Here is a 25,458-nt window from a genome sequence, read left to right on the forward strand (position 1 = left end):
TTAAGTGCCTCTGTAAATAATGTGCCTCTGTAAATAATAAATGAAAAACTACAATTGAATATCTTGCCAAAAGTCTTTCAGTTTCTCCTGGCAGAACTTTGATGTGAGCCGAAGGTCTTCAAATTCCAAAGGTAGCAGTATGGCCGTGCGGTATTTCGCGCAGGCGGCAGCTCCTGTTTGCCCTGCCAGCGGTACTGGGGTCCCTGGGGTTACTGACACTGCACCCCCAAACTAGTTACAGCTTTACGGTGGAAAATAAATCTTAGCATTCTATTTGGAAACTAAAATACAGCTGCTGTATGTATCTCAGTACGGCTGTAGCGTTCTGGCTTTTTTCTTTCCTGGCTCCATCATTGCAAGCCGAGCAGGCAGTTACATTTTTGTGCGTGTTTTTCCATGTGTTCTTAGAGGAATCCTTCAAAGGGTTTAGTTTTGTAGTGATAGAGATACAGATGGACTAGACATCCATCATCTTTGCGTCTGGAACAAAGGAGGTGCTGTCCTAGCTCAGATGTGCCCAATCGTTAATCGCAGGCTGGGAGTAGATTGAGAGTTAGTAAGATGTTTGTAAACCTGTCTGTAAACTAGTTGTGCTTTCTTTAGTATGATAACAATCTATTTGCTTTGCAGTTATCTTTTTTTTAATCTCCAGTAGCTACATTAGAGTGGAGAGCTGTGTGTCAGACATGTAAGTGTGTGGTGGATGGTGTGCTGGGTGGTTTCGTACCCGGGGAAAAAAGGGAAAGGGCAGAGCAGCTGGGAAGGTACAGCCAAGCCTTCGGGGCAGGGGATGTACGGGCTGCGCTGCCGGGGCTGTCGGAGCCACCGTCACATTGCAGAGAGCGCCTGGAAGAGGAAGGGCGCAAATATAAAGAGAATAGATTGCTGTGACTTTGGCAGCGGTGCAGAAAATGGGAAGGAAGAGCCTAAGAAAATGAATTAGAGCCAGGCAGCTGAGTTCAGAGCCAGCAGAGTGATGACGAAATGAGGGAAGTGGACAAAGAAGGGCTGGAAAGCTGGATCTTTTGGGAAGAGTTGGATGAAACAATAGCCTGAGCAGGGAAATGAAGTGGCGAAGGGAAGGAGCAGAATACAAAGATGCAGAAGAGAGGTTACAAAGAAAAAAGTTACCTGAAGTTTGTGGTAGTTACGAGCAGACAGGCGTTTATACAGGTGAAGGAAAACTGCAGATGCTCCATTTGTAGGGCAAATTCTGAAATTAAGTTGCCTTTAGTTCTTAATAACAGAAGCTTACAGCTGCTTGGGGAGACTAAATGTTAGTGTTTCATCAAAGGCTTTTAAAGTCTCATTTGAGATTTGGAGACTTTTTTTTTTTTGCCTCGCAATGCAGTTCAGTTTTCTAACACTAGTAAATTTGCCAACCTTTGCAACATCGCTGAGCGAATGAGACCCAGCAGAGAGAGCTCCCTCGCAGCCTCGAACACGTGTCCGGGTTCCTGCCTGTGGCAGCGCTGCCAGCCAGTCCTCAGGGCGATGAGTTGCCTGCGAGCTCGGGTTTGGGGCCAGGAGGTCCCGAATTGTGCCCAGGTGTGGCTGTGGAAGGAGATCCCGTCCCCATGGCACGCCGGGCCGCGCGCCAGCTGCTCTCGCTGAAGCGCTCTTGGGTTTCTCCTTTCAAAAGCTGTAAAGCACACGTGTGCCGTTCCTGCATTTTGGACCACGCTGACCGTATCCTTTAGGCAGAGTTGTTGAACGCTGCTAAAAATTGGGGTCACCCACAAGCGATGCAGCATCGTCTCTGCAAAACAAACCACCGTGTTGCAAGTTTAACCCTTAGAGAGACTTGGGAGCATTCCCTGAAGGATGGATGTACCTTTTAATTTTCATGTGTGTTTTCTAAAACACCTTCACTACTTGTTAAATCGACTTGATGTGTATCTTTTGATGTGTTATGTCTTATTGCTGTGGAGTTTAGAGGTCACCGTTAGTTTGGCATTTTCAGTGTCACGTTCCTGCGCTGCCGTGAGTGCCTGTGCAGCAGCGTGCGAAGGGAGATTGCTGATGGGTTTCAAATGAAATGGATGTTGCAGCAAACGTGCCACCATGAGAAGGATGATGTCTGGGAGAGAATAAGAGCCCATGGTTATACGAGGGCTGCTCTGCGACAAGTAATATTTTGTTGGAACGGAGAAAATAAAATCAAGGGAAATGAGAGTATTTACCGAGTTGTTTAATGCTGATTAATAATGATACTTATGTTCCAGCTTTTTTCTCTGGCAATTGTCTTCTTTATACTAATGCCACTGTTTATGTTGTTATATAATCTGATTTCTCCATTTGATTTTCATGCTGTTGATAGTACTTAATTATTCACAGAAAATCCACTTTTCTTCTGGCAAATCCCTTCCTTTCCCACTTTACTGATGTATTCATGAGCTCAGTGGTGTGACATCTGACAGCCTACTCTGTTTTCCTGTCCCATTTCCACACATTTCCCAGTGCAAGTAGTGCACGACCAAGACCAGATAACGCAAAAATAACGCAATGCCATTTGTATTTTAACAACAACAAAGCGCTGACTCTTTTTGGAAACTTAATTTGCTTCTCGCGCAGGCTAAATTAACAACGGGAATGTTTGAAGGCATGTTGTTTCTTCATTGCTTTGTTAATTCAGGTCTTCTCAGGAGTTGCATCCCTGTACTTCTACCGCAGGAAATGAATGTTTTTATTGGGGATCAGAGAGTTCAGCTTCCCTTGCCCATTTTTTGTGTGACTACAGGCAGAAATTTGTAAGGTGTGGGTAGGTACGCGCTTGATAGGAATAGGGACTGACGTGCTTTCTGGCTAAACTGGTAAAAAAGGCTTTTGGGATCAACTTTTCACTGTGGCAAAGCTACAAAATGTTTCGCTCATTGAGTTAGAGGAGAAACACAACTATATATTCAGTGTTACAAGTTGTGGGGCTGCGTTCTGAGTTTTGTGCTGTCGAGGAGTTCTTGGAGATGAAGTTTCGATACCGAAGAAGTTGTGATAACTCACATCGTTTGCCTTTTTGTGAGGCGCGTTTTGTGTTTCAAGGTGGCTTGCACGATGGTGCTGTATTCAAATCTCCCATCCTTTAAAGATTTCAGTCTAAAATACATACAGCTCTTGGAAAATCTCTGCTAACAATCTGTTGCACAACTTCAGTGACAATTACATCTTGCATTTAGTAGACAATCCTTTAGGTAATTCTGTTTGGGCAGTGAAGGACTAACCAGGGAAACTTGATATTCAGGCTGTCTCCATCACGCCAGGACTTCTGCAGACAAAAATCAGATGGGTGCTCTAACACCGGCAAATACTTTTAAGTAAAGCCTCTCCTTCCAGCACCCTGCTGGCTCTGTTGGGTCTTAGCAAATCAGACCATTTATATAATTTTTGATAGCTGGCTTCTTCCTGAGCTATATTGTACTCTTAAAATTCTGAGTCATATGCCTTGACATCTTAGCACTTTACTTGGCAGCCTTAAAAATCCCAGATTGGACATGATATCAGGCTTACAGTGCTGCTTTGTTCTTGAAATGTCGCCCTGTAGTCGACTCTTGCTTTACCAGAAAAGCAGAACGTCACCCCGTCATGAAGATGCTCCTTTCTCCGGGTGGCTCTGGGCGCTCAGGGACATGACTGTCCTCCTGGGGACGGTTCCATGGCAGAGCTTTGAGCAGTGACAGCTTCTCCCACCCTTCCCCAAGCTGCCGGTGCTTGGAGCTGCGGGGCCCGGTTGTGGAGGCTGAAGAAGGCTTGGTGGGCTCTGCGGAGGGCTGGGGAGCAGGGCAGGGGTGAGACCGCGGTGGCCTGTTCTTCTGGGGATGTCGTAGCCTTACGTTCTAAAAAAGGGTGCTGTTGCTCCTGACTGCTGTCAGGGGAAATTATTTTGCAGGCCATATCTCAGACTTTTTGAAGGTCTGACTGGAAGGTGCCCAGGCTGGTCTGTCTAGGACACATTTGCTGTTATACGCATAGCAGGGACTTTCTGCAGATTCCATCTTCTCTTAGGTGTTACTGTTAAAGCTGCTTTCAATTCGTCATTTGTACTCTAGGTGTACTGTTGAAAGTACTGGATAAAGGCCTTTTATCATCTTGCTCAGTAGGAGGTGGCTTTTTCTTGCCTCAGGAGCAGCATTAGCATGCCTTGCCTTACTTTCTTCTAGTTCTAGATTGCTTTCCGGGGACACAGCAATACTGAAAATTTACTGAATTCAGTGCTGTCATTCAGATCGTATCTTGAAGACCCCATCTTTGGGCTGCAGATACAAAAGGCAAGTCAGATCATTTGGAGTCCGGAAACAGGGAAATAATCATTGCGAAAAAATGCTTTCGAGCATGTATATGGCAGATTAGGAGAACTATATTGGTCGGTTTTGAAAACCCGCATGTTACCGTTCTGGCAGCTCATGGCTTGTGAGGCATGAGCTGGTGGTTGAAGCTGTAGCATTTGCTTCATTATTTGCACTGTGGTTGCTTCTCATCTTCATCTTTGCAGAGCGAGCTGTAGCCCCAGAACACTTGGTGTGCGTTGGGTGATTCAGGGCAGGGGAAAGAGCAATTTCTTGTCCGTAAATCTGTTTCTTTGTCTTAGATCCACCAATCCGATGATCCCACTAACGTAGCCGTTCCCGGCCTGGTAAGGTGCCTTGGCTGCCTTGTCTCTCTAACAGCATTAGGAGTACGTAATTGGGATTTCATTCAAGAAAGAAGTAGGTACCCCAAGCTGAAGATGATTGGCTGCTCTCTTTTAACAGAAAAGTCTGAGAAGGAAAACCCATTCGAATCCCCTTTCATTCTGGATTGGTGGATCTGAAGCCCAGAAACAAAGTTTCAGGTAAGAAGTCACCCTGTACTATATCTTGCTGCTTCTGCTTAGACGAGTTTGTCTGCAAAGTCAGTATCTTGCCTTATCTGCTTAATGTCCCTGAAGCGTTAGAACACAGCAAGTTACCTGCCGAGCTTAGAGTGAGAAAGGGCATATTCAGTAAATACACATGCAGTTTATTAGGAAATTGCAGATCTACAGTGAAAAACAGACCTGGGAACGTAAGGTAGGCTTGCCTTCTGCAGAGCTGGGAAGCAGCTATGAGGGCACCAAGCAAACGGTTTACAAAGCCTGCTTCTGGAAGGAGAAAGCAGGTTTATCAGTAATTTGGAGCTTCTCGGTCACGTTCAGGAAAGTACCAGCTGTCTGCTCTGATTTCTAGCTGTGTTCTCATTAGAAATTTAGAGAACTTGTCTAGTTGTTCATAGTATAAATTTCACTAGCTTCATCCTGCTGAAATGCTTTTTGAAATCCCGTCGTGGGCAGCACTTCGAGTCAGCCTTTTAAATCCTTCCTGAGATTTAACGTAAAGCTCTGGTCCTGGTTGTTCTCAAAGCTGAGCCAGCTGTAAAGCACGGCTTTTAAGAGGAGCTTTAAAGTTATAGTGGGTTTATTTCAGAGGAGGGGAGTCTGGTTGTATTTTGAGTCACATTCATCGGAGATTTTGGAATGACTGTAAAAGGCTACACAACGTGTTATCTTAAAGACAGGTGCGTTAGGAAGGAAAACCGGGTCTGTGGCTGATAGGCAAATAAAGTTATGTGAGTTAAATACCAGGTGACCTGCACCTCTCCTGATGTCCATCTTTATTGTAACTTCGTGCTTTAATGAACTTGGCAACTTATTTCTAAAGTTAGTATGAAGCAGTATGCCTCAATTCCTCCTGCCATTAATAGCAATAACACTGAGCCGCTTGAGTGTTCCGTTTTGTAGACAGCTATTAAAGCGACTGTTAAGGCCTCACTATTTAATCTACTGTAGAAGAAACTCTTGTAGGTGCTGTTGGTCTCATGTTTTAGCTCTGTGTTTTGCTGGCGTGGTATTTTTGTGCAAAAATTATACTTGAATTTAATGGATGAATACAGATATAATGAATTATTTGTGCACAGGGTAGTGTTGTTTCCTGGTTTGATTTTTTGAGTACTTGAATTTTATTTGCTTAGGGTGGAGGTGTCTTGGGCATGCTTTTATCGTATAATTCTTTAAAAAAAGCTGAGGGAAAACCTAAGGGAAATAGTCATTAATCTTAGTCTGACACATTTCTTGCAGTCTCATCTAATATCAGATGAAATTTGTCCCGCTTGGTGTGGAGTTAACACTGCAAAGTAACGTCTTCCCGTGGAATATTTGTTGTTCAGGATGTGCCTTTTTCTAAAATGAGAGACTGGGGAGGCAGAAGTGAACTTGGTATCTTTGACGATGAAAACTGAAAAGAGGAAATAATTTAAAATACACCAAGGGAAGGGGGAAGAGGAAGCATAAATGTGTACTCCTGCTGATTAAGATCCCTGATGTTATGATATTTAATATCACTTGACTTTTAAAAATGCGAAACAGTCCTATCAAAGTCAGTAGTAAAACTAAGTTGAACTTGAGTGCAAGTTTATGCAGGTTGGAGCCTTAGTTCTTGCCCAGGTTTTGAATTTTTAAAAGTACAATGTAAGTCAGCACTGAAAGGCCATGTAAATATTCCTCTGCAGCATTTGCTGTACAAACTCTGAATGTGAAGCGAGCATTTTATTATGCACTGAGCCCAGACTTCATATGCATTTGAACCCGTCAAGTTAAACTGCACGCTGCCTTGTCTATACTAGATTTTTAGATGGGCTTAATATTATTTTTTAGATTGTGTTAGGCCTCATCCTTAAAAACTTAGTACAGAAAGAGTGTAAGACAACTTTAACATCCTAGACAAGTTTCAGCCACATTTTTCCAAGTGTTTAACTTATTCACTCAAAATTTCTACTGTCTGAATTGGCAGTGTTAGCTCCCTTGTCAGAGTTTCTCTGTTTTTGCCCCAGTTCTGATTTATTTTGAGCAGGTGTGCTGCTGTCTGTAGATGTCTGGAACACCTCTGTTCCTGCTACGTAAGAGCACAGAGAAACCATTTTTCTTTTGAAATTGCCTTTTTTATGTAACGTAGGATATTTTAATGCAGAAAGGGATATCACACTTCTGGAGTTTTGAAACTGTGGGCATTGGGATGTATGTACGTGAAGGAAGCAAGGGCTAATCTAAATACTGTGTATTTTGGAAAATTTACGTTATTTCATTAACCATTCGGAGTGACTTACGTAAATGTCTCGGGATTTTCTTCCTAGTTTTATGTGTCTTACTGAAAACGAGATACTGCATCTCATGAGTCTTATCCTGATGAATAAATTATAATGGAGTAACGTTGTTGTAATATTCAAAGAAAGCATTTAATCTTTTCTCCACTGAACCCATATTCCTTTTGTAGCATTTGTTTTGTCGTAGCAAGCGCATACTTTGATCTCCAGGAGCAGAGTGGGACCATGTTGTCGATCACCCTTCTGTGAATTCAGTGTCCTATCTAGAAGAACGGTGTGGTAATGAGGAGAATTTATCTGATAAACTATTTTCCCTTTGTCTTGCTTTAAATTCCCTGTTTCCTCACTTAGCATTTTTCCCCAAATGCAAGGAGCTCATGTGCAGATCTTGAGTGGCCTTTGGAAGGTTGTCAGCATTGAGTGATTTTTATTTTGAATGGCAAACATTTAGCTAAGTAGATTTTTTCTGATGGGAAATTGGTTACCTATTTTCTTAGAATGATCTGATAACAATAAAGGAATAATCAAAAACATTTCACAAGTTAAAATGAATTTGCTACTCTGTGGATACCTTTTTTTGAGAAATTCACTTTTCCATTAGTAGTTTGTTGAAGGACAAAAATGCAAGAGTAAATTATACCCAAGACAACTTTCTTGACCTGAGAAAGCAGCTCTTTTTAAATTGAAGCAGAACACTTGAATGTGTATGTAGAACTCCATGGATTTTGGAGATCTATTGTACGAATGGTACTCAAACAGCCTTCCAAAGCAGGCACTCGGACTGGCCGTGAGGTTGCATTTCGGCCATGGAAAAGGTAGTGGTGTGATGGCACCGATTCCAGCAAACTGCGTGGAGCATGTGAATACACGGCATCTCTCAAGGGACAACTTGGGTTTGAAATGAAAATAGGATGAGCACAAAGTGCTACTATTGGTCTGATGTAAATTGTGGCTTTGTTTTCGAACGCCTCGGCAAAGACCCTCGACGTCGTGCCAAAACGTGCGGCGTAATGAATGCGTTACGGTGCCAAGCCAGGCTGTCACTTGTGGAACACGCGGATTTGTGTTACCTGCATGTCCCACACTTTATTTCCGATTAAGTAGTCACGCTGAAGAGTGTATTTTGACGTTTTCACTTTTCCACCTCTTGCAAATACCCAGCCTCCTTGTCCTGATAGCTAGTTGGTTCAGCACTGCTCTGCTTGTCACTAGTTTGAATGAATCACTGCAGGTAAAACACCAGGTAAGGTCGGGACGATGCCGCTGCGAGCAAAAGGTTTGAGTAGTTGGCACCTCTTCCCTGCCGAGTGTAAAATAATACTGAAGGCCTTTGAACGCTGTTACTGCTTTCTATTTTTTTCTGTTGCATTGTGTTTAATGCTGTTTTTTGAGAAACTAAGATCTGAGGTAGGTGTTGAATTTGAGTTGGGAGCATATAGCTTGCATCAGTTGTCATACTGTCCTTAGGTCTAAGCTTACTTTTCAAAATACCCCTTTTTGCAGCATTAAATCTGAGCTACAGGGGGGCGAGCCTGTCACTCCCAGCCGTAGAAAGGGTTTTTACTGACTGCAGTCAGTTACCCCAGGAATTTATTAATATTGAGTGCTAATGGAAATAAAGTATCAGTTCTGTTGGCCCAGGTCTAAATCACAGTAAACTAAACTTAGTGTGAGATTACCAATGTTGAATAGCATTCAAGTTTCTTACAGCTAAAAACCTGAAGAGAATTCTGAATGAAGGTTGAAGATTTTGGCTGTGCCTTGTTTGCCAACCTGAATCTCTGTTTGTAGCCCCGGGGATGGGCAGAACATGGACTGACCTTCCCCAGGAGCTGGTTCTTTGTTGTAACAACGTTGGGAAAAGCATTTCATTTGGAAACTTGAATGATTTGTTAGGTTCTAATGTTAAATTTCATTTCGTAATAAACTACGTAAGAAAAAAGTTGCAGGAGGAATTAATTAATATAATTAGTAATGCTCCTTAATAAAATGGAGTAAATTAGCTCCTTCATTTGTTTTACTGTATTTTTCTCTGAAATTCCAAACTACTTCCCCTCACCAGTCTTTTTGTGGACTCTGTTTAGAAAGTGATTTTCAAAAGCAAGGATGTTTTTGCCTTAAGAACAGAGTTTCCCAAACTGTAAACACACCAATACATTTTCATCCCTTAAATTAATCTTATATGAAAAAAAATAATGTGGTGAAAAACTCCAAGTTTTATAAATACCTTCTAAAACTTCCAGCAGTGAGGCTTGGTTATGTAAATGCTATAATTGTAATTATGACGTTGCAATATTTCCATCACTGGATAGCAAAGGTGTGTTAGTTCCATCAGGAATATGGGGGATAGTCCCTATTAATTTCTTGAGCAATTTACTGGGCTTTGTAGGTTGGTTGGTTGTTTGTTTTTGTGGTGGTTTTGTTGTTTGGGGTTTATTTGGGGGGGGAGTTTGTGTGGGTTTTTTTGTTTGTTTGTGGTTTTTTGGTTTGTTTTTGTTTTTTTAAGGGGTAAGAAAGTGTGAAGATTTGTGTTCGGATGTAGCTCTTAATTTCAAATGCACTGAAATGAAAGGTTTCTGGACATTTTCTCGTGCTTTAACAAAACAGCAGTGAATACTAATTTTGGATTGTTCAGGTGCTGAAGGTTTTTTTAATTAATAATATGCTGCCTCTATCCCAAAAGTTATCAGCTACATTGTAAGAACACTGCTGCATGCTTCTTAGAAGTTCTTAGCATCTGACCTTTATAGACACTGAAGCATATTCCTTTTTTTTACTGATACTGCTGAGAATTTCTAGTTTCGAATGCAAATGCCAGCATATGCGTAGTTTTCTTAAATGTGAGATTTAAGATTGAAACTGAAACCTTGAAAGTAATTCCTGAGGCTGGACCACCAAAGCAGTGAAGGCGTAAGTTCAGGTTCCTGCTACACAAAAATTAAATCTTGAATACACTATTATGCTTTTATTTATGACAGTTCCTATGCGAGCAGGGTCAAGAAATAACAAGTCAGTGAAGCACACAAATATTTGCGCATTCCTGGCTCAGTGCGAAGTAGAATGCAATATTTAATTTGTAATATTGTGCAATATCATTGCTACAGCTAAGCGCGAAGTGATTTTTATAAATGTTTTTGCTCAGGGTTTTATAATACTGCGGAAAGTTTTTTGTACGGCTTAAATTTGGCATGGAAATGGCCTCTGTGTCTAATGTATTTTGAATTAAATTAAAAAGTAGCCATCAAGTTACCCATATTTCTCTGAAGTTTTAATATTCAGCTTAATTAGCTAGAGTAGTTCCTAAAATAAAACACAGTCTAACAACCTAAAGCAGTGATTTTTAGCTTGTAATTTGTGGACTGCTGTATGTGTAGATTAAATATACACATTATACACACAGTTTTGTAGATCTTACCCGAAAATCTTAGAGAAATTTGTTGTGTTTCTCGATCAATGGCTTTTACTAAGTGATGTGAGCAGAATTAAAGTTTTTACTGGACCTGTATGTTTAAAAATGCAAAAATTTATTTGGGCTTTAATAAATAGCTCCAGCAATGCACTGAATTTGGATGGTTTGGTGTTGCAGGAACACCAGATATTGTGCCAAATAGAATTAAATAGTGAAACAGATTAGAAAGGAAGTTTCTTGAATTATATACGCTTGTTTTGAAGGAAGGCTGTAAACGGTGTATGTAAGGTCCGGCATTTTCAATATCCTCATCAGTGGGTTTGAACAGTATATCCCGTCTTCCTTTAAAAATATAATTTTTTTTTTAGTGTCTTATTGAAATTAAGAAGTTTCCCTAATGTCACTGGTTGACTATCTTAGAACAGTTCTGGGAACTAAATTTCAAGTATTTGTATGAGGACACATTGAAGTAAATTATTGCAATGTAATTAGAGAGAAACTGGATTAATTACTTGATAGCTAAATCAAAAGTCGCATTTCTCTAAACTTTAAATAAGAAATGTTTGACGGAAAATGGATTTGTTTTGATCTTGAAAGAATGACACAATATAGTATGAATGTGTTGATTTTCCCCTCTCTGCCTGAGGTGAGCGCCCCGGTCTGACCCGCAGCCTTCGCGCTGTTTCGGTGCTGCCAGGCTGGTTCTTTTCCGGTTTTGCTCTAATTTCTCTCCTTACCACGGAGATGAAAATATTAGGCTTTATTTTTAAGATCTAAAATGAAAAAAAGAAAATAGTTTTTAACCTCTTCGGTTGCTCCGGATTCCCTCCCCTCAGTACTGGCCCAATAACCACTTTCTCTGAGTCTTCACCTCCAGCTATTCCACTTTCAACTTTAAACTTCCTGGGATTTTTCTTTTAAAGATTCAGTGTTTGTTGGAACTAAATAGGCAGCCTGTGCGAAAAATATTGAAAGCACAGTCTGTGCCAAGTCCCCGAGCTGAGTTTGTGCTCCGCTTGAGAGTGAGGAATGGAATCCTTCCCCTAACTTTATCTGATGGTTGTGGAGCGTGTGTGCTATTCTGTCCTTAAAAGGCACTGTGAAATAATATCATGGAGCTAGAAAAGGTTTGGGGAGTCTGTCTGCGTCAAATTTCTTCAGAAAAGGAACTGAAAAGATTTCCTAATTTTTCCTGACTTCTAGTGTCAGCGATGTGGAGTCTGCTAGTCAAGCTTGGTTCTTTCTGGCTTGGGTGGTGGTGCAAGTAATAAATGCAGTTAGGGTATAATTTAGCTTCAACTGATCATACAAAGATTTTTTCCCCAATAACCCATTTAATCAGGATACCACACGTCTGGACTAAGCAGAACTTGGTCTTGCGATTTGAACGGAGCTAGGTGGTGTTCCTCCCTAAAAAAAAGACCTTTTTTTGGTCGCGTCAGTGTCCCGGTATACAGACTGTAATTTGAGAAGTTAACGTCGACTTCGCTGTCAAAATAAAGGAGCACAAAAGATTTGAGAAAGTCGAGACAGTGATGGAAAGCTCCTGCACTTGTGTTCCCCACGGGTGACCGCAAAGGTATTAACAAAAATAACCCCCTGGCGCTGATCCCTGGCAGGCGGTCTCTGGGTGAGGCCCCGTCCCCCTGCGGCAGAACCGCTGCTGGGGCATCGCTGAACGACGGGCCCAGACCCAACAACTCCCGCACTACTGGTAGTAAGTTAAAACGTTCAACTGAGCCCTAAAGCCCAGCGGTTGCAGACGAGGAAAATCAGCTCGTTATAGGGCAGCGAGACGCCTTATTTTCTGAAAAGGATCTTCAGTCGTTATTTTACCCTTGGCCACACTAACCTTGTGCTTAATGTAGCGATAACATAGATCCGTACCCACGTTAACGTACTAATGAGTTGCCTGCCTTGAGTGATTTGTTGTGGCATCTAACTGCTTCTTCTCTTCCTTCCTTTTTGTCACCCTGCAGTGTTCTGTGCCCAGGTCTTTGTGGCTAGGCTGCTCCAACCTGGTAGAGAGCATGTGCGCACTGAGATGCCTGCAGAGCATGCCCAGTGTCAGATGTCTCCAGGTGCCTTTCTTCTTTCTTGTTGTAAATGTTATGCTGTTGAACATTGTGTTAAAACTCTCCGGACTCTGTTTAATCCAACTGTTAAGTCTGCTAAATGTTTGTTGTGCATCCTTTTGCTGAAATCTTCTACTGAACTGCATTGTCGGAGTGCAGCTGAGGGGGTTCTGTACAGCAGGCTCTTGCGGGGTGGGGGGGTCAGCTTTTGTGTTTTATTGCCTGTTTACTGACCTTGTGATATAAGTAGCATAGTTGTGCATGTTGCCTGCTACGTTTTGCTTTCTCATTTAATTTACAAAAAAATAACATAACGAGCTTTGCCATTTCTCTTAACGTGCAATGAACTGACTAGCCTGTTAATAATTGTGTGATTTCATTTGGAAAGGATGAGCTTTTTATTTCCTACTAAGCGTGATCCTGGTTATAGCCTTATGTTACAGTCCTTGCGCATGTTTGAATGGAGAATAGTGAGCATGGAGTCCTGGAGCTCTTTGGGTTACTCTGTTAACTTAGCTGCTTAATTTTTAAGAAGTGCAGACCAAGGGCTGTGGTTACTCTGCACAGGAGGCCACTGAATCTCAAGTTCTCTGTTGTTTTTCTTCTAGTAACTGTTGAAGCTGAACCTGCGTAATTTATAGATGGGGGAATTGCTGCTGTTTCTTCGCTGGTTTGGGAGGGATTGAAAATGATAAAAGGGGAGATTTTGACACCAGTTAACGATTTTGAACTCCCAGGATACAGACCTTGGAAAGAAAATGCAGAACATGTAGTAACTGTGTGGCACTTCCTAAAGTGTTTCTGAATGTAACATTCGTACCAGAACATACCTTATTTAATATTAGCATCTTTTATAACATAATAGCATCACTCATTGCTTCAGTCTTTCATGTGTACAAAACAAATACTTAAAAGAAATTGCTTTTGTGAATGAAAACTTGAACAAATTGAGTTTTGTTTGCAGTCTGAGTTCAGGCACTGGGGTAACGTGAATGTCTTGCCTTAGAGAGTCAAACCTCTTCTCTTGCCTGCAAAGTGTGGCCACGGGAGTTTCCAGCACATTTCAGTTTTAGAACTAGAAATCCCTTCAGAATTTCTGTCAAAATACAGGCATGTTTTTCTGTTTGAATGCTTTGTGTTTCCAATTTCGAAATACTATTCAAGGGTGGGTGGGGGGGTAGAAACCATGACCAAGATAGATGTATATATGGATAATATAATTCTGTAGGAACTGGCACTACCTCATGGCCAAGTAATGGTTATGGTAGATGCTTATAGTCATGACAGGGCAAAGTCACTGAGGTTTGGTGTCTGTCTGGGGAATATTTACAAACTAGTTCAAATATAAGATCTTCCTGCTTTCTTTCTCTGATCCTCAGCATTCACCCCCACATCGGAAAAGTAAAATAAAGCTTTGTTCGGTGGGAATTCCGCACATTTTTTTCTCCTGGGACCCAACTTGTCAGTGGCCAGAGAGCACGGCAGAATTGTTCAGCAGCTGGTGCTGGTTGTTTTTTGATGGGCAGTGCTGGTGGGAGCAGGTTGGCTGGGCCGGCTGGGGTGATGGTTTCAAGGTTTGTTGCTGAACCCTCGAGCTCGAATCTGCGGCTGCTTTGCTGTCGTCTTGGCTGCAGACCTGGCGCTGCGATCCTACGCTTTCACGCTTCGTTTTTTTACCTCCTCTCCACCTGACTTTTGAATTTGTGACTTTACGCCTAACTGTATTTAACAGTTGGAGAAGTATTTCAGGGTAGGAGCAGCTTTGCTTTTAGTAACTGGTGTTTAAATGGTTGGTGTAGAGCTTGGTTCATGGGCTACAAGCCTTGGGGAGGGTTGGCTGCTGGATACACCGGCAACAAATTGCAAAAAGACTCGTCAGGCCGGGGGAATATTTCCCAGTTTCAGGTCCCTGCTGCAGGCAAGGCCTGCGTGTCCGCAAATCTGCAAGGACTGCTTGATGATGACTCTGAGAACTTGAGAACTGCCCCAAGTTTCTTAGAAATCAGCTCTTTGGAAATTTCTCATCAGTTAGCACATCATGGCAAATGAGCTGGGGTGTTTGTTTGTTTGTTTTTCCCAACTGAACTGTTTATTAAAACAATATTACAAGTAGAAAAAAAATCTATATATTCAGTTGAAGTAATAGTAAATCTATTTATTATGAAAACTTTTCTCTCTCTGTTACAGTACCTATTGGTAGGTCCATAGTAGTTAACTATAAATCGAACAGGTGAAAGCTCAGGCTGGGTGGTAGATCAATTGACGCAGAATACATTGCATTACAAATTCTGTTGATAATATTGATTACAGGATAAAATACAATGTAGTTCTTGAATGCACTGCTTGATACACAAGATTTTTGGAAACCTGTTATCACACAGATGTGGTGACATATCTAATTAAAAGCCATAGCTAATGCAGCTGTTATGTCAGGATGTGTCACTTTGAAAAAATCTCTCAAACCTGTATCGTTTTCAGGAGTTGTTACAGATCTGTTAGATTTTCATGAAAACCACATTTGAAGCACCAGTTAATTTGTGTAGGCTTTTTGCTCTGTGTGCCTGTAGGAATTTAACAATCCCAGAACATTTTAAACTGTATCATAGTAACAGCTGACAGGACTAACAACTGTTAGTCATAAAGTATGTCACTGCAAGGACAACCACACTGTCTAAGCTGGTGGGATTTTTGTTTTCTTAAAGGCTTTTTGTTTTCTTAAATCTGATTTTTGTAGAATTGCATAGGAGTCAAATTTTTTGAATCTTTTAGAAGTATCTGTGGGAGGTTTTTTTTGGTTGTTTTTTTTTAAGAAAAAGCTTCTCCTTTCAGGCGTGTGACTCCGTGAAAGTGGCACCAGCCACCAGCTTTTCCCCTTTTTTTAATTTTTGGTACCATGACTTGCCCTTTGTTGTTTCCTGAGCTATAAGCCCACATGTACAAACAGGCAGGGCATATATACCAGGAGATCTTTGTTGTATAGCGCACATTCCGTTAGCGTAATGACGATGATTAGGAAGTTTAAGAAGGGAAATACAGAAGCCCTTCAGTGATCCACAGAAATTCTCTGGGAGTTTTATCTGTTATCTGTTTATGTTGTACAGGTAATTAGTGAAGGGACCAGAAAGAGGGGGGGAAAAAAAAAACCCAACCCTAGTCTTAAATCAAAGGCCTCGTAGAATTTCTTTAGGAAGCTCTTATTCAGTCTTAGTGCTTTTTCAGCCATTTAGGCTTCCAGAGTAACCTACCACCAGTCTAAAAGAAGAAAGCAGGGATTAGGTTTAGCTTGCTTTCCCGTGATGTTGTTAGCAATCATAAAACCTAACTAGACTCTTCTAAAGTCAAGCTGGAACACAAAAGCAAATATCCCCTGATGCCGGCGGGCTGGAGGAGCGTTCCAGTCCTGCACCCTCAGCCTGGCGCTGTGCTCCCTGTTTTTTCTCAGGCAGTGCAATACCTGCCTAGTTCCTGTAGCTTACTGGAGGGAGATTGAATTTCTGTGTCCTGTGAGCTGTTAGTGAATGGAGAAGGGAGATAGATAACTTATTAAAAAATATTTATTTGTGTTTGTAGCACTCGGAGTTTGTTCTCATCTGTTCTGATTTTCAGCGTAATGAATATTATTTGGAAAGAAAGTCCTTGACACTTATTATTACTTGTTATTATTGTATTGAAAAGCATATATTAAATGCCAGTTTGTAATACTTGAAACTGTTATAGATTCTGAGGCCTTATTTTTAACTACTTAATTATCTGTAATAATGTTTTTGTACCAAGGAGCTTACCATTATGAGCACACTTAGATTCAAATAGCTACTGTTTTCATCCTCTGTTTGACATGGATTTGACTGCAAGAGTAAAAGTTGGTCTCTTAATTAGGTGTTTAGGGAAACTGGCTCTATTACCAGTTGTGTCGTGGAACCATATGGATCCATCACCTTCCGCAGCTTTGTCCTCGTGAAGCGCTGCCGTGGTTTTGAATGTGTTTTGTCACACGGAATTGGGCAATAGCTCCACCGGGGCTGCCACGCACAGAGGAGCATTCGGATCTGTCCGGAGACATCTCCCAGCGAACCGAACACCGATCATTAGGGAGCAGGAGATAAGCACTCAAACATCGCTTGGAGTTATTGCGTAACGTAGGCTGTGATGAAATAAGGCTTGGGGAATAAATTATTAGATAGATATAACGAAATTAACCTGGTAACCAAATACTGCTCGACCACCTTGTTTAGTTGTATTCAGTTACACTTTTCCTTGACTCTTTTTAGAGAGATCATTGTATCTCTCTTCTAAAACTCTGCTTGTTTTTTTCTTGCTTATTTAGGCCTCCTCCCCGCAACATGTTGGATTTTTTTCTATACCTTTCCGCTTATTGTCCTTAATATTTTCAGCTTACTTGTATGTGGTGTCCTGCTCTTCCCTTGACGTTCACATGTGGGGATGCAGCTCGGAAGCTCTAACAGAGCACTCGGTCACTACCGGAACAATAAACTCTCTTCCAGTGTGAGAAGTTTCGATTGGATATTAGGAAAAAAATTCTTCACGGAGAGGGTGGTTGGGCACTGGAACAGGCTGCCCGGGGCGGTGGTGGAGTCACCATCCCTGGAGGGGGTTTAAAGGCATTTAGATGAGATTCTCAGGGCCGTGGTTTAGTGCTAGAGTTGAGTTATGGTTGGACTCGATGATCCTGAGAGTCTCATCCAACTGAAATGATTCTGTCATTCTGAGTCACCTTGTTCCTCCTGAGGCCAGATCTGACAGCTCACGAGGTGCCTTTGTGGGACCTGAAGCTCCCCCGCCTCCCCTGGCCGCTTCTCCGGTGTCCGTCCCGGTGCGCGTCGCTGTGCCGCCCGTGTCCTGCGCTGCTGCACGGCGGGGCCAGCTCTACAGGTGCTCCCGTTCTTACCCCACGTGTCCTGGCGATGGACGAGCAGTAGGAAGGTGCCATTGACTTAGTTCTTGCCAGTCTCATTCCTGCTTATAGATTAAGACAGGGGTATATTGGTTTATGTTCCGTAACCGGAACCTGTCTTCACAAAAACGTGATCTTAAAAGCCTTTTGAATTGACCGATTGATAATTTCTTACTGTTCAGAAGCACTTGCTGTTTGTCAGTGGCAAGTGGAGTTCTGGAGCATCAGGGTTTTAATATTTATTCCTTACAACAGCATTCCCTGCACGGGAAATGGTTTGTTAGCAAGAAGGGATCTCAGTGTCAGCACAGCTGAGCTGAGACAGAAGGACGTTCAGTTTTCTATTTATTGTTAGGATACAACTTAGGCTTAACTTGCTTAAGCTTCTATTTGTTACTCTTTACTAATTTTGAGCTTCTGTTGGTTGATGTTTCTGTTCAGATATCAGAAGAAAGTACAACAACAGAAACTATAGTTGGAAAAAATTGTATTCGAAAACTAAGAACTGTGATTTATTGACACGGAAACTTCATCATCCTTTTTTCACGGTAGAAATTCAGACACGGACACGACGCAGTGTTCTTAAAATGACAATGGGTGCAGTAAATGCATTCTGCTAAAACCTTTTCCTGCGGTGCATGAAATCGCAAATCAGAAAATGATGAATAGCCTGTCGCTGTGTAGTCTGCATCCTTTGGAAAATGTTATTCTGTGCAGCTGTTAAAATGAGTTGTCACAGCCAGACAACTGCTTTGCTGCTTCTGCTAGGTTTGCAGTCTTTTACAAATACTTCCTTGACATGTTTTCTGGTATTTTGCCTCAAAACAGTGCGACTGTTACCATTTCTTTTTGGAAACAGTCCAGCAGGTCCATTAAAAAGAAGTGCATATTTGATTCCTTTTCTTTAAAGAAGCAGCATGTCTCTCCAATATCTGAATAATCTGTGCTTGTCCCTCTATTTTAAATCGACTTCTTTCTGAGACAGAAAGCTTTAAAACTAAGCGTGGTATTGCAGAAGCAGTGAAGATGTCCGTGCAACGGGCCTGGGGCCCTTTCGTGCAGTGACATGGCCTGAATTCCCCAGTTTGTAGGGTAAAAATCTCCAGTTTCTCTGTTAATCAGCAGCAGCGCTTCCCAGTATTGTTCTTTCTTCTGGCCGAAGCTGGAGTCTCCTCTCAAACTTAATAGCAGTTTAGATTTTGTTTTCAGCAGTTTCTCCTAATATCTTTTTTTTTTTTTTTTTTTTTTTTAGTTCTTGGTATATGTGTGTGTTGCAGACTCTGAGGACTGATGCGATGGTTCGGTTTGGTATTTGTTGCATATATTGATATATCGCAAGCATTTTGCAAAGGATAACGTTGCGTTTTACCCCTCATTTTTTTTCCTTTTTTTTTTTTCCTTGTGCCCCAGTCCTCGGCCGCCTTGGTTGTCTCCACCAGACCACACTCCAGTATCCCAGTGCATTTCTGGGACTGGAGTGCCCCGAGCTGGGGGCCGTGGGCTCCTCCGGCGCCGGGCGCTTGTTGCGGAGCCGTCCGGTGTCACGGCCCTGCCTCGTTGCTCGGCCTAGACCCCGATAGGGTAAGGAAATGTAAAATGCAGGGATTGTTGTTTTTCTAAGCGTGATTTATTATCTGAGGGAAAGTGGTATGCTAAGCACTTTTTTCAGTCATTCTTTGTGTATCTGAGTGCTTTCAGTTTTATGACTTTAATTATTAACTAAGCCTGTTCTTACTTAGGGGCAGGAACAGAGACCTTCTCTTTATTGGGTCAATTCATACTGTTTATTTTTAAGTAGAAGAGAGTGGTTACTTACTGATTCCTTTAAACTTTGCCAGTGAGATAGTACTGAGCTACAAACCAGAGCTCCTCCTCATCACTTTCCTTCGCTGAGGAGCAGAACTGCATTCCCTGACGTCAGGAGACTCTCAGATGAAGTCAGCCTCTGTAAGTTTTGGTTCCTGGTTTTCCCCAGACACACCGTCCGTCAGTCCCTCGTGGCTGTGGCCGGTTCCTGCGGGTCTGCAGCGTTTGCTCTGGTCCTGGAGAGCGTGCAGCCCGTGGGGTTGCGGGCCGGGCGGCCAAGGCGGCTGGGAAAACACTTTGCAGGTTGAGGTTGCGGTCAGCAGCTGTTCCAGGATGGGGCTGACCCTTTTAATAAATATGAGTGCTTTCTTTTTTTTTTTTTTTTTGGCCTTTGTTTTCAGCAGTTTTTAGAGAGCACTAAGCATCATACATTTCATCCTCAAGCTGCAAACTTGCTCGAACAGAAGAGTGACCCCTTTCAGGAGCCTCCTCTCTTTCCGAGCAGCTTCTCAAGTGATTTCACCTGCGGCTGTTAGTTGATGGGCATTTTTCTTTTCTTTAGAAGTTGCCAGTATTAAAAAGTTGCAAATTCACTTAATAATCTTTATGATAGAGATTAGGAGGAAGTGGTGATGTGACTCCATTTGAGATATTTCACTAAACTGCTGTTGGCTGCAGAAGGGACTTCCAAATGTAGAAAAAGTAACGTGAGCTTAGAGATCTGGTCCTTATTCCTTTGAGTCACTTGCTAGCCTGCCTTTTGCTCGTGTTTCTGTCTTGTACCATTTAGAGATCACAATCTATCGTCTCTCCGACTGCGAAGGATATGTCCCTGAGGAGGCAAGTACATTTTTTTGGTGATGGATTCATCTATCAACACAAGATGCTAGTCCTTGTCTCAGTAAATCCAGAGCTGTTCTTTGTAGCTGCTACAGATAAGCATAATTTCAAATCTAAATTTATGTTCCTCAAAGAAGCTAATGCATTGATAACCACGCTTAATGTGTGTCACAAGTAGCAGGCAGGAGCTGTTATTCCTGGTACCTCTTGCAATGCATCTGCAGGTGACTGTCTCTGAGGGGAGGGGTGGTGTTAGCTACGCCTTCGTGTTCGTGCTTTCTCAACCTCCTTTGAAAAAGAGGGGTTTTTTTGCTGTCCGATCCTGCTCAGGTGCAAAGAAATTTGCTAAGTACCGTGCACTGCTCTCTGCCTGCCCTCTGGTAGTGCCGTGTTGTGCTGGGAGGGACCGGCGGCTTGCTTAGGAGAGGAGAAGGAAAGGCAAGACAGTCTGGGCCAGGTAGAGCTCGTATACTCCTCTTCCTTGCACTTGTTTCCCAGGGAGGAATTTTCAAGGAAAGAGAAAAATAGAGTCCAATATTTCCCGCTAAGGTTGAAATCGCGTGTGTGCAGTGTCCTCACCCAGCACTGGCAGACTTCTTACCAGAGACGTCGCAGGCAGGAGGATCACATCCTTTGCTTGTGGGGAATTAAGCAGCAGCCTTGATACCGCTCTTAATAACGATTTTGCCAATATTAATAGTTCCACTCTGAGTCATCATCATAAGGACGTTTATTCTTTCTGTGTTCCCGGGGTGCTTAGCAGCCTGGGTTTCCCTGGGCCCTCCTGTGTTTTCATCCCATGAATTATTCTGTAGGTCTTCAAGGCTGTGACATGAGTCTTCACGTAAGTGGTTTGGTTTGCGTGATCCTTTGAAATGGTGATGGAATCCCAAAAAATCAGAGGTGGTGTCGGAGTCAAGGGTAGGACAGCTGTCTGCAAACCCATCCGCAGGACCGAGCACGTGCTACTGACACGCATCTGTCAAGCATGGGAGAAGTGGCACAGCAGCGAAAAAAGGAACTGCAACCGAAACCTTTTACTGCTTCGCATAATATTTCTATGGCAAAATAGTCATGTTTGCAAAGCCCCGCTATGGAGAGGCGTTGCTTCTCTTGGTGCTTTGGACAGGTGGATTTTGCGGATCCTTCAGAAGTTTGAGTTGACTTTGTTGCCCTTAGAGAAATAATCTGGGTCGTGTTCATCCCAACCCTTTCGCTTTGCGAGGATCGAGTTCTGGTCAGTGGCATCGCACTGGCGTTTGCAGCAACTCTGAGCTCTTGAACCTGAACTCTTTTAATTCTTACATGTTTTTTGCATTCCGCATGTTCACACACAATTTTTGATGCAATTATTAAGCCAGACTTTAGGAATGATCCAGAGTACACTTCTAACCTGTTGTGGTTTGTGCCTTTTTTTTTTTATTTCCTCTATTCTAATTTTATATTATTTTTGAATAAATAAGCTGCTAAATATTTACTATAAAGTGTATGAATGCAAACATCTTTTGGCATGTCTGTGGATGCTTCAGCTGTTTTTCCATGCATGTTGTGACTGATAAATGTTGAATGTCATTGTACTAAATGGATTAGGGCTGTTAAAATTTGAGAGAAAATAAAAAAAAAGAAAGGAAATTTAAAAAAAATTACTAACGAACAAAAGTGGACTTAAAAATTACTAATGAATGAAAGTTCTCTGAGTTATTCTGTAGCTAATAATTAAATGCCCTGCTTGAAAAAAATCACTTGGACAAGGATCAAGTGAAGATGTCTTTAAAGTTGTATATATGATTGCAGAATTTGAATGCACACTTTAAAAATCGTAGTACTTTTGTCTGCTCTTGAAGATACTTGAACTAGAGAATTTATTCAAGGCATATAATACCACCAAAATATTTACTGTGATGTTACGAGAATCCACGTGTAATTCTGTACACTTAGCTCAGATTGTTAGAGTAAAAATCATCTGCAAGTCTCAGGCTTCTATGTACATACGTGTTTTGGGAAAAATGATAAGAATTAGGCCAAATGCCTTTGAATTTGCTGCCCGAATAGTTGAAATGCAGGATGCCTGCTGCCAAGGGGTTTGCATCATTCTGCTCTAGAGACTTTTCTATTGTCCTACAGGACGTATGAAGTTCTTTTTGAGCCTCCGGTGCAGCTTGTCGGAGGCATTTACGCCACTACAAGATGTTCGCTATAACGTCAAGTAAATCGCCGATGTGATAGGGATTAAAAATAATCTGTCAGAAGGAGGAACCTGAGGCATTGGGTGACTGTTCCGTTCTCAAATCCTGTTCTGTAGAGTCTGATCGGGTTGCGCTTTTTGTATTAATCAACTGTATCTTGAAGTTTTAGGGGCAGCATTTAGACATCCATTGTATAAATCATGTAAAATCTAAATTATGCCATTGCACATTCCTTTTAACACCTAGGTGAAATCAGCACTGGAGTGCAGTGTGTCTGGCTAACCCCAGGCAAGGCTGAATGGCTATTGGAAAAACCGATCTGGGTATTTTTTTTTTACATCTTGCATGACTGAAGGCTTTTTTCTTGAGCTGGAGTTAGTCTTTTTTGAGCTAAGGCTTGCCCTGGGTTTTTGGTTTCTTGGATCTCAGCATTTACAAAAACACACTGAAATTGTGTCTAAGCAAAAGATTGTGTTTCAGACAATTAAAGAGTGATGAGGATTTCCCGAATAGTTATGATGGATTGATACAGCTTCATGAGTTGCCCAATCTGGAATATGTTGCCATACGTCTTTGGAGGAAAAATTGGCCTTAGAACAGCACGAGATTCTTTCTTGGAGTAGCTGACTGGTTTTAGGATTTAGTTTTATTGAATATTTCATTGTGGTGGCTGCTTTTTCTATAGTTCTTTTGTGTGCAAATAACTTCTATTTTGTCAAAGACAAATAATCGAGGGTTACTGCGATTTTATTATTTCAGACTCCTCAATGTTTTTTGAGTAACCTTTTAATAACTTTTACAGAAAAAGTTTGTGTAGAAGCCCCTTCAAAATCTGGTTAAAAGTTTTGCTGATCCTTGAGGAAGAGCAAAAACCAAAGAATGAGAATAAATTGTGATGTAGTTCTGGTGGCCAGTGAAAGCAATGGGGGATGTAGAAGAAGAACAACCAGAATCTGCTCTTAGGAAAAATGAAAGAAAATGCATGGCAGAAAAAAAAATAAAAATAATAATAATAAAAAAATACATGTCCATGGCTTCTCTTCCTTCTGTTCCGTTTCAGTGTTTTAGTTGAGGGTTAAAGGGTTGCAAATCTTTTTTGGATCTTAGGGCAAGAAAAAAATAATAAGCACGAGTGCATGTGTTAAGTGGTAGTAGATATGAAAAAAAATTGATTGGGTTTGGAAGAAATGGCTTAATGATGTGGATCTTTACCGGGGTGCAGTGTCTGCGTTTCTGATGCTCATTAATGTCCTGTCCTTCATCCAGCTTCATGTGGAACAGCAGCAGAGAGCTGAACCTCAGTTCCCTCTGGGAATCTGGGAATAACCCTTGGAGTATTTTAACTTTGCACCAAGCAGCCACATTGCAATTGTAGTTAAGATTAACATAGCCTAATTTATTTTTGATGAATCCAGAGTCATCTAATTACTAGCTTAGTCTGAAATGTTCTTCTGGGATGTTACTTATTCTACCTTTAATCTGAAATACTGTAAACGGGCCTGTTAATTGTGTAGGAGAGAATGTTGTTTCCTGCCCTGTTTACCCACGAACATAACGCAGAGAAAAAGGTACAACTTGGAGCTTTCGGACACAGCGCTGTACGGCGGGAAGTGTCTGAATAATTTGAATTTTGCCATGCACCCGACTCGGGGCGTCCAGACCGCGCAAGCACGTGTTTGGAAACGATGCTCCATGGGAAGAGCGATGCTCCATGGGAAGCACTTGGCTCGTGGGTGCGTGCGAGCTGGTCCACGGCTTTGAAACCGAATGCGAATGAGAATAGGGTGTTGTAGGGACACATCAGTGAGTTCTAAACGCCTTGGCTGTTCTGGAGTCCTTGCGGTCAGCTGCTGGTTCTGTGCTTCAATTCCTCCGGTCAAGCAGTTCTGCTGGATGGACTCGTTGGAAGAGTCAGCACTGAAATGCGACTTTCTGAGTAGCTTGTTTTCCTTTTACAAATCCTGTAAGTGAATAGATGAGGAAATGTGAAGAGGTTTCTTTGCTTCTGCTCTGGAAGGAAGAAAAGTTACTATAATTGTTAGGCAGTATTTTCCTCTGAAGGTTTCATTTGTGATTTTTTTTTTTAATAGGGGAAATAAAAACTAAAGGGGCTCTTTACAAGGTCTTGAGACAGTTTCTCATGTAGTATATACTACTTAATGTTTTCCATTATACCAAAAAAGCTTGACACATTCAATCCTCCTAACTGCCCAGCAAAATCCAGTTATTTCGGGTAGCTTTTGGTATAGTTGTAGATGCAAATGGCCTGAATGAATATGTGGTGTGGGGCAAGTGTCTGTGATGCAGTGGAAGCTCTGAAAATTTGTGGCATTTACTTTAGTAGTTTCAGTGAATTCACTGTGCAGGTAACACAATTTGAAGTTTCCCTTGAGTCTTAAATGTGCGGAGGAAAAACTATTTTACTTTGCGATGCATTAAGATTAGGAGTGCAAATAGGTTCTACCTAAATAATTTTATGCGGAAAATTAATTAAATGAACCATTAGCACTATTGTTAGTGCAAAACCAATAATAGTAATTGTAGCTGAGAACTTGTGGTAACTTCTCTTAATTAAAAAAACCAAACCAAACCAAAAAACCCAAACCAAACCCCAAACGACAAAAAAACCCCACAAAACCAAAAAACCCCACAACAGTTTCTTGTTCCTAGTGTCTCTTTACCTTTCTACAGCCAGTCCATCGTAGCCATATTTCTGATGTAAATATTTTACTGTTAAAATGATTATTTGTAGGTGGAAAGGATTTCTCTTTTGGGGTATTCATACTCTAGAGTTGTGAAAGTTAATTCAGAAATGTTTTAGTGATGCCAGCGATGAGCCTAATAACTGCTTTAATATCCTAGTGAAGCGTTGAGATTTTTCCGCTCTGGGCAAGAATGTGGCTTGTGAATGTACCGTACGCATCCCGAATCTGCCAAAGAAGGCTGAGGGACCTTATTGAAAGGCATGAACTGAGACAGCTGAAGAACAAGCACCACTTGTGAACTGGAGATAGAATTAAACCAGCACCGGGCTGGGAAAGGGCTGCTTAGAAAATCAGCCCCGGTAAAGCTCAGGTGCGGCGCTGCAGCGGGACTCGTGCCTGCCCTGACTGCTGCCTGCCC

The 25,458-nt window shown here is 41.8% G+C and overlaps 1 protein-coding gene across 2 annotated transcripts in view; it reads left to right on the top strand.

The window, feature by feature from the left end:
* The window catches only part of FBXW11 (F-box and WD repeat domain containing 11), a 70,514-nt gene that overhangs the window by 3,809 nt on the left and 41,247 nt on the right, over nt 1-25,458 (top strand). Inside the window, exon 2 of one of the 2 annotated variants that reach the window (XM_065644233.1) lies at nt 4,746-4,825. The exons of the other annotated variant lie outside the window; for it this stretch is intronic. The gene's annotated coding sequence lies outside the window, so the exon portion shown is untranslated. The remainder of the gene's footprint in view (nt 1-4,745; nt 4,826-25,458) is intronic. 2 annotated transcript variants of the gene reach the window in all.

This window comes from Caloenas nicobarica, chromosome 13 (assembly GCF_036013445.1).
Source record: "Caloenas nicobarica isolate bCalNic1 chromosome 13, bCalNic1.hap1, whole genome shotgun sequence".
Lineage (NCBI taxonomy): Eukaryota > Metazoa > Chordata > Aves > Columbiformes > Columbidae > Caloenas > Caloenas nicobarica.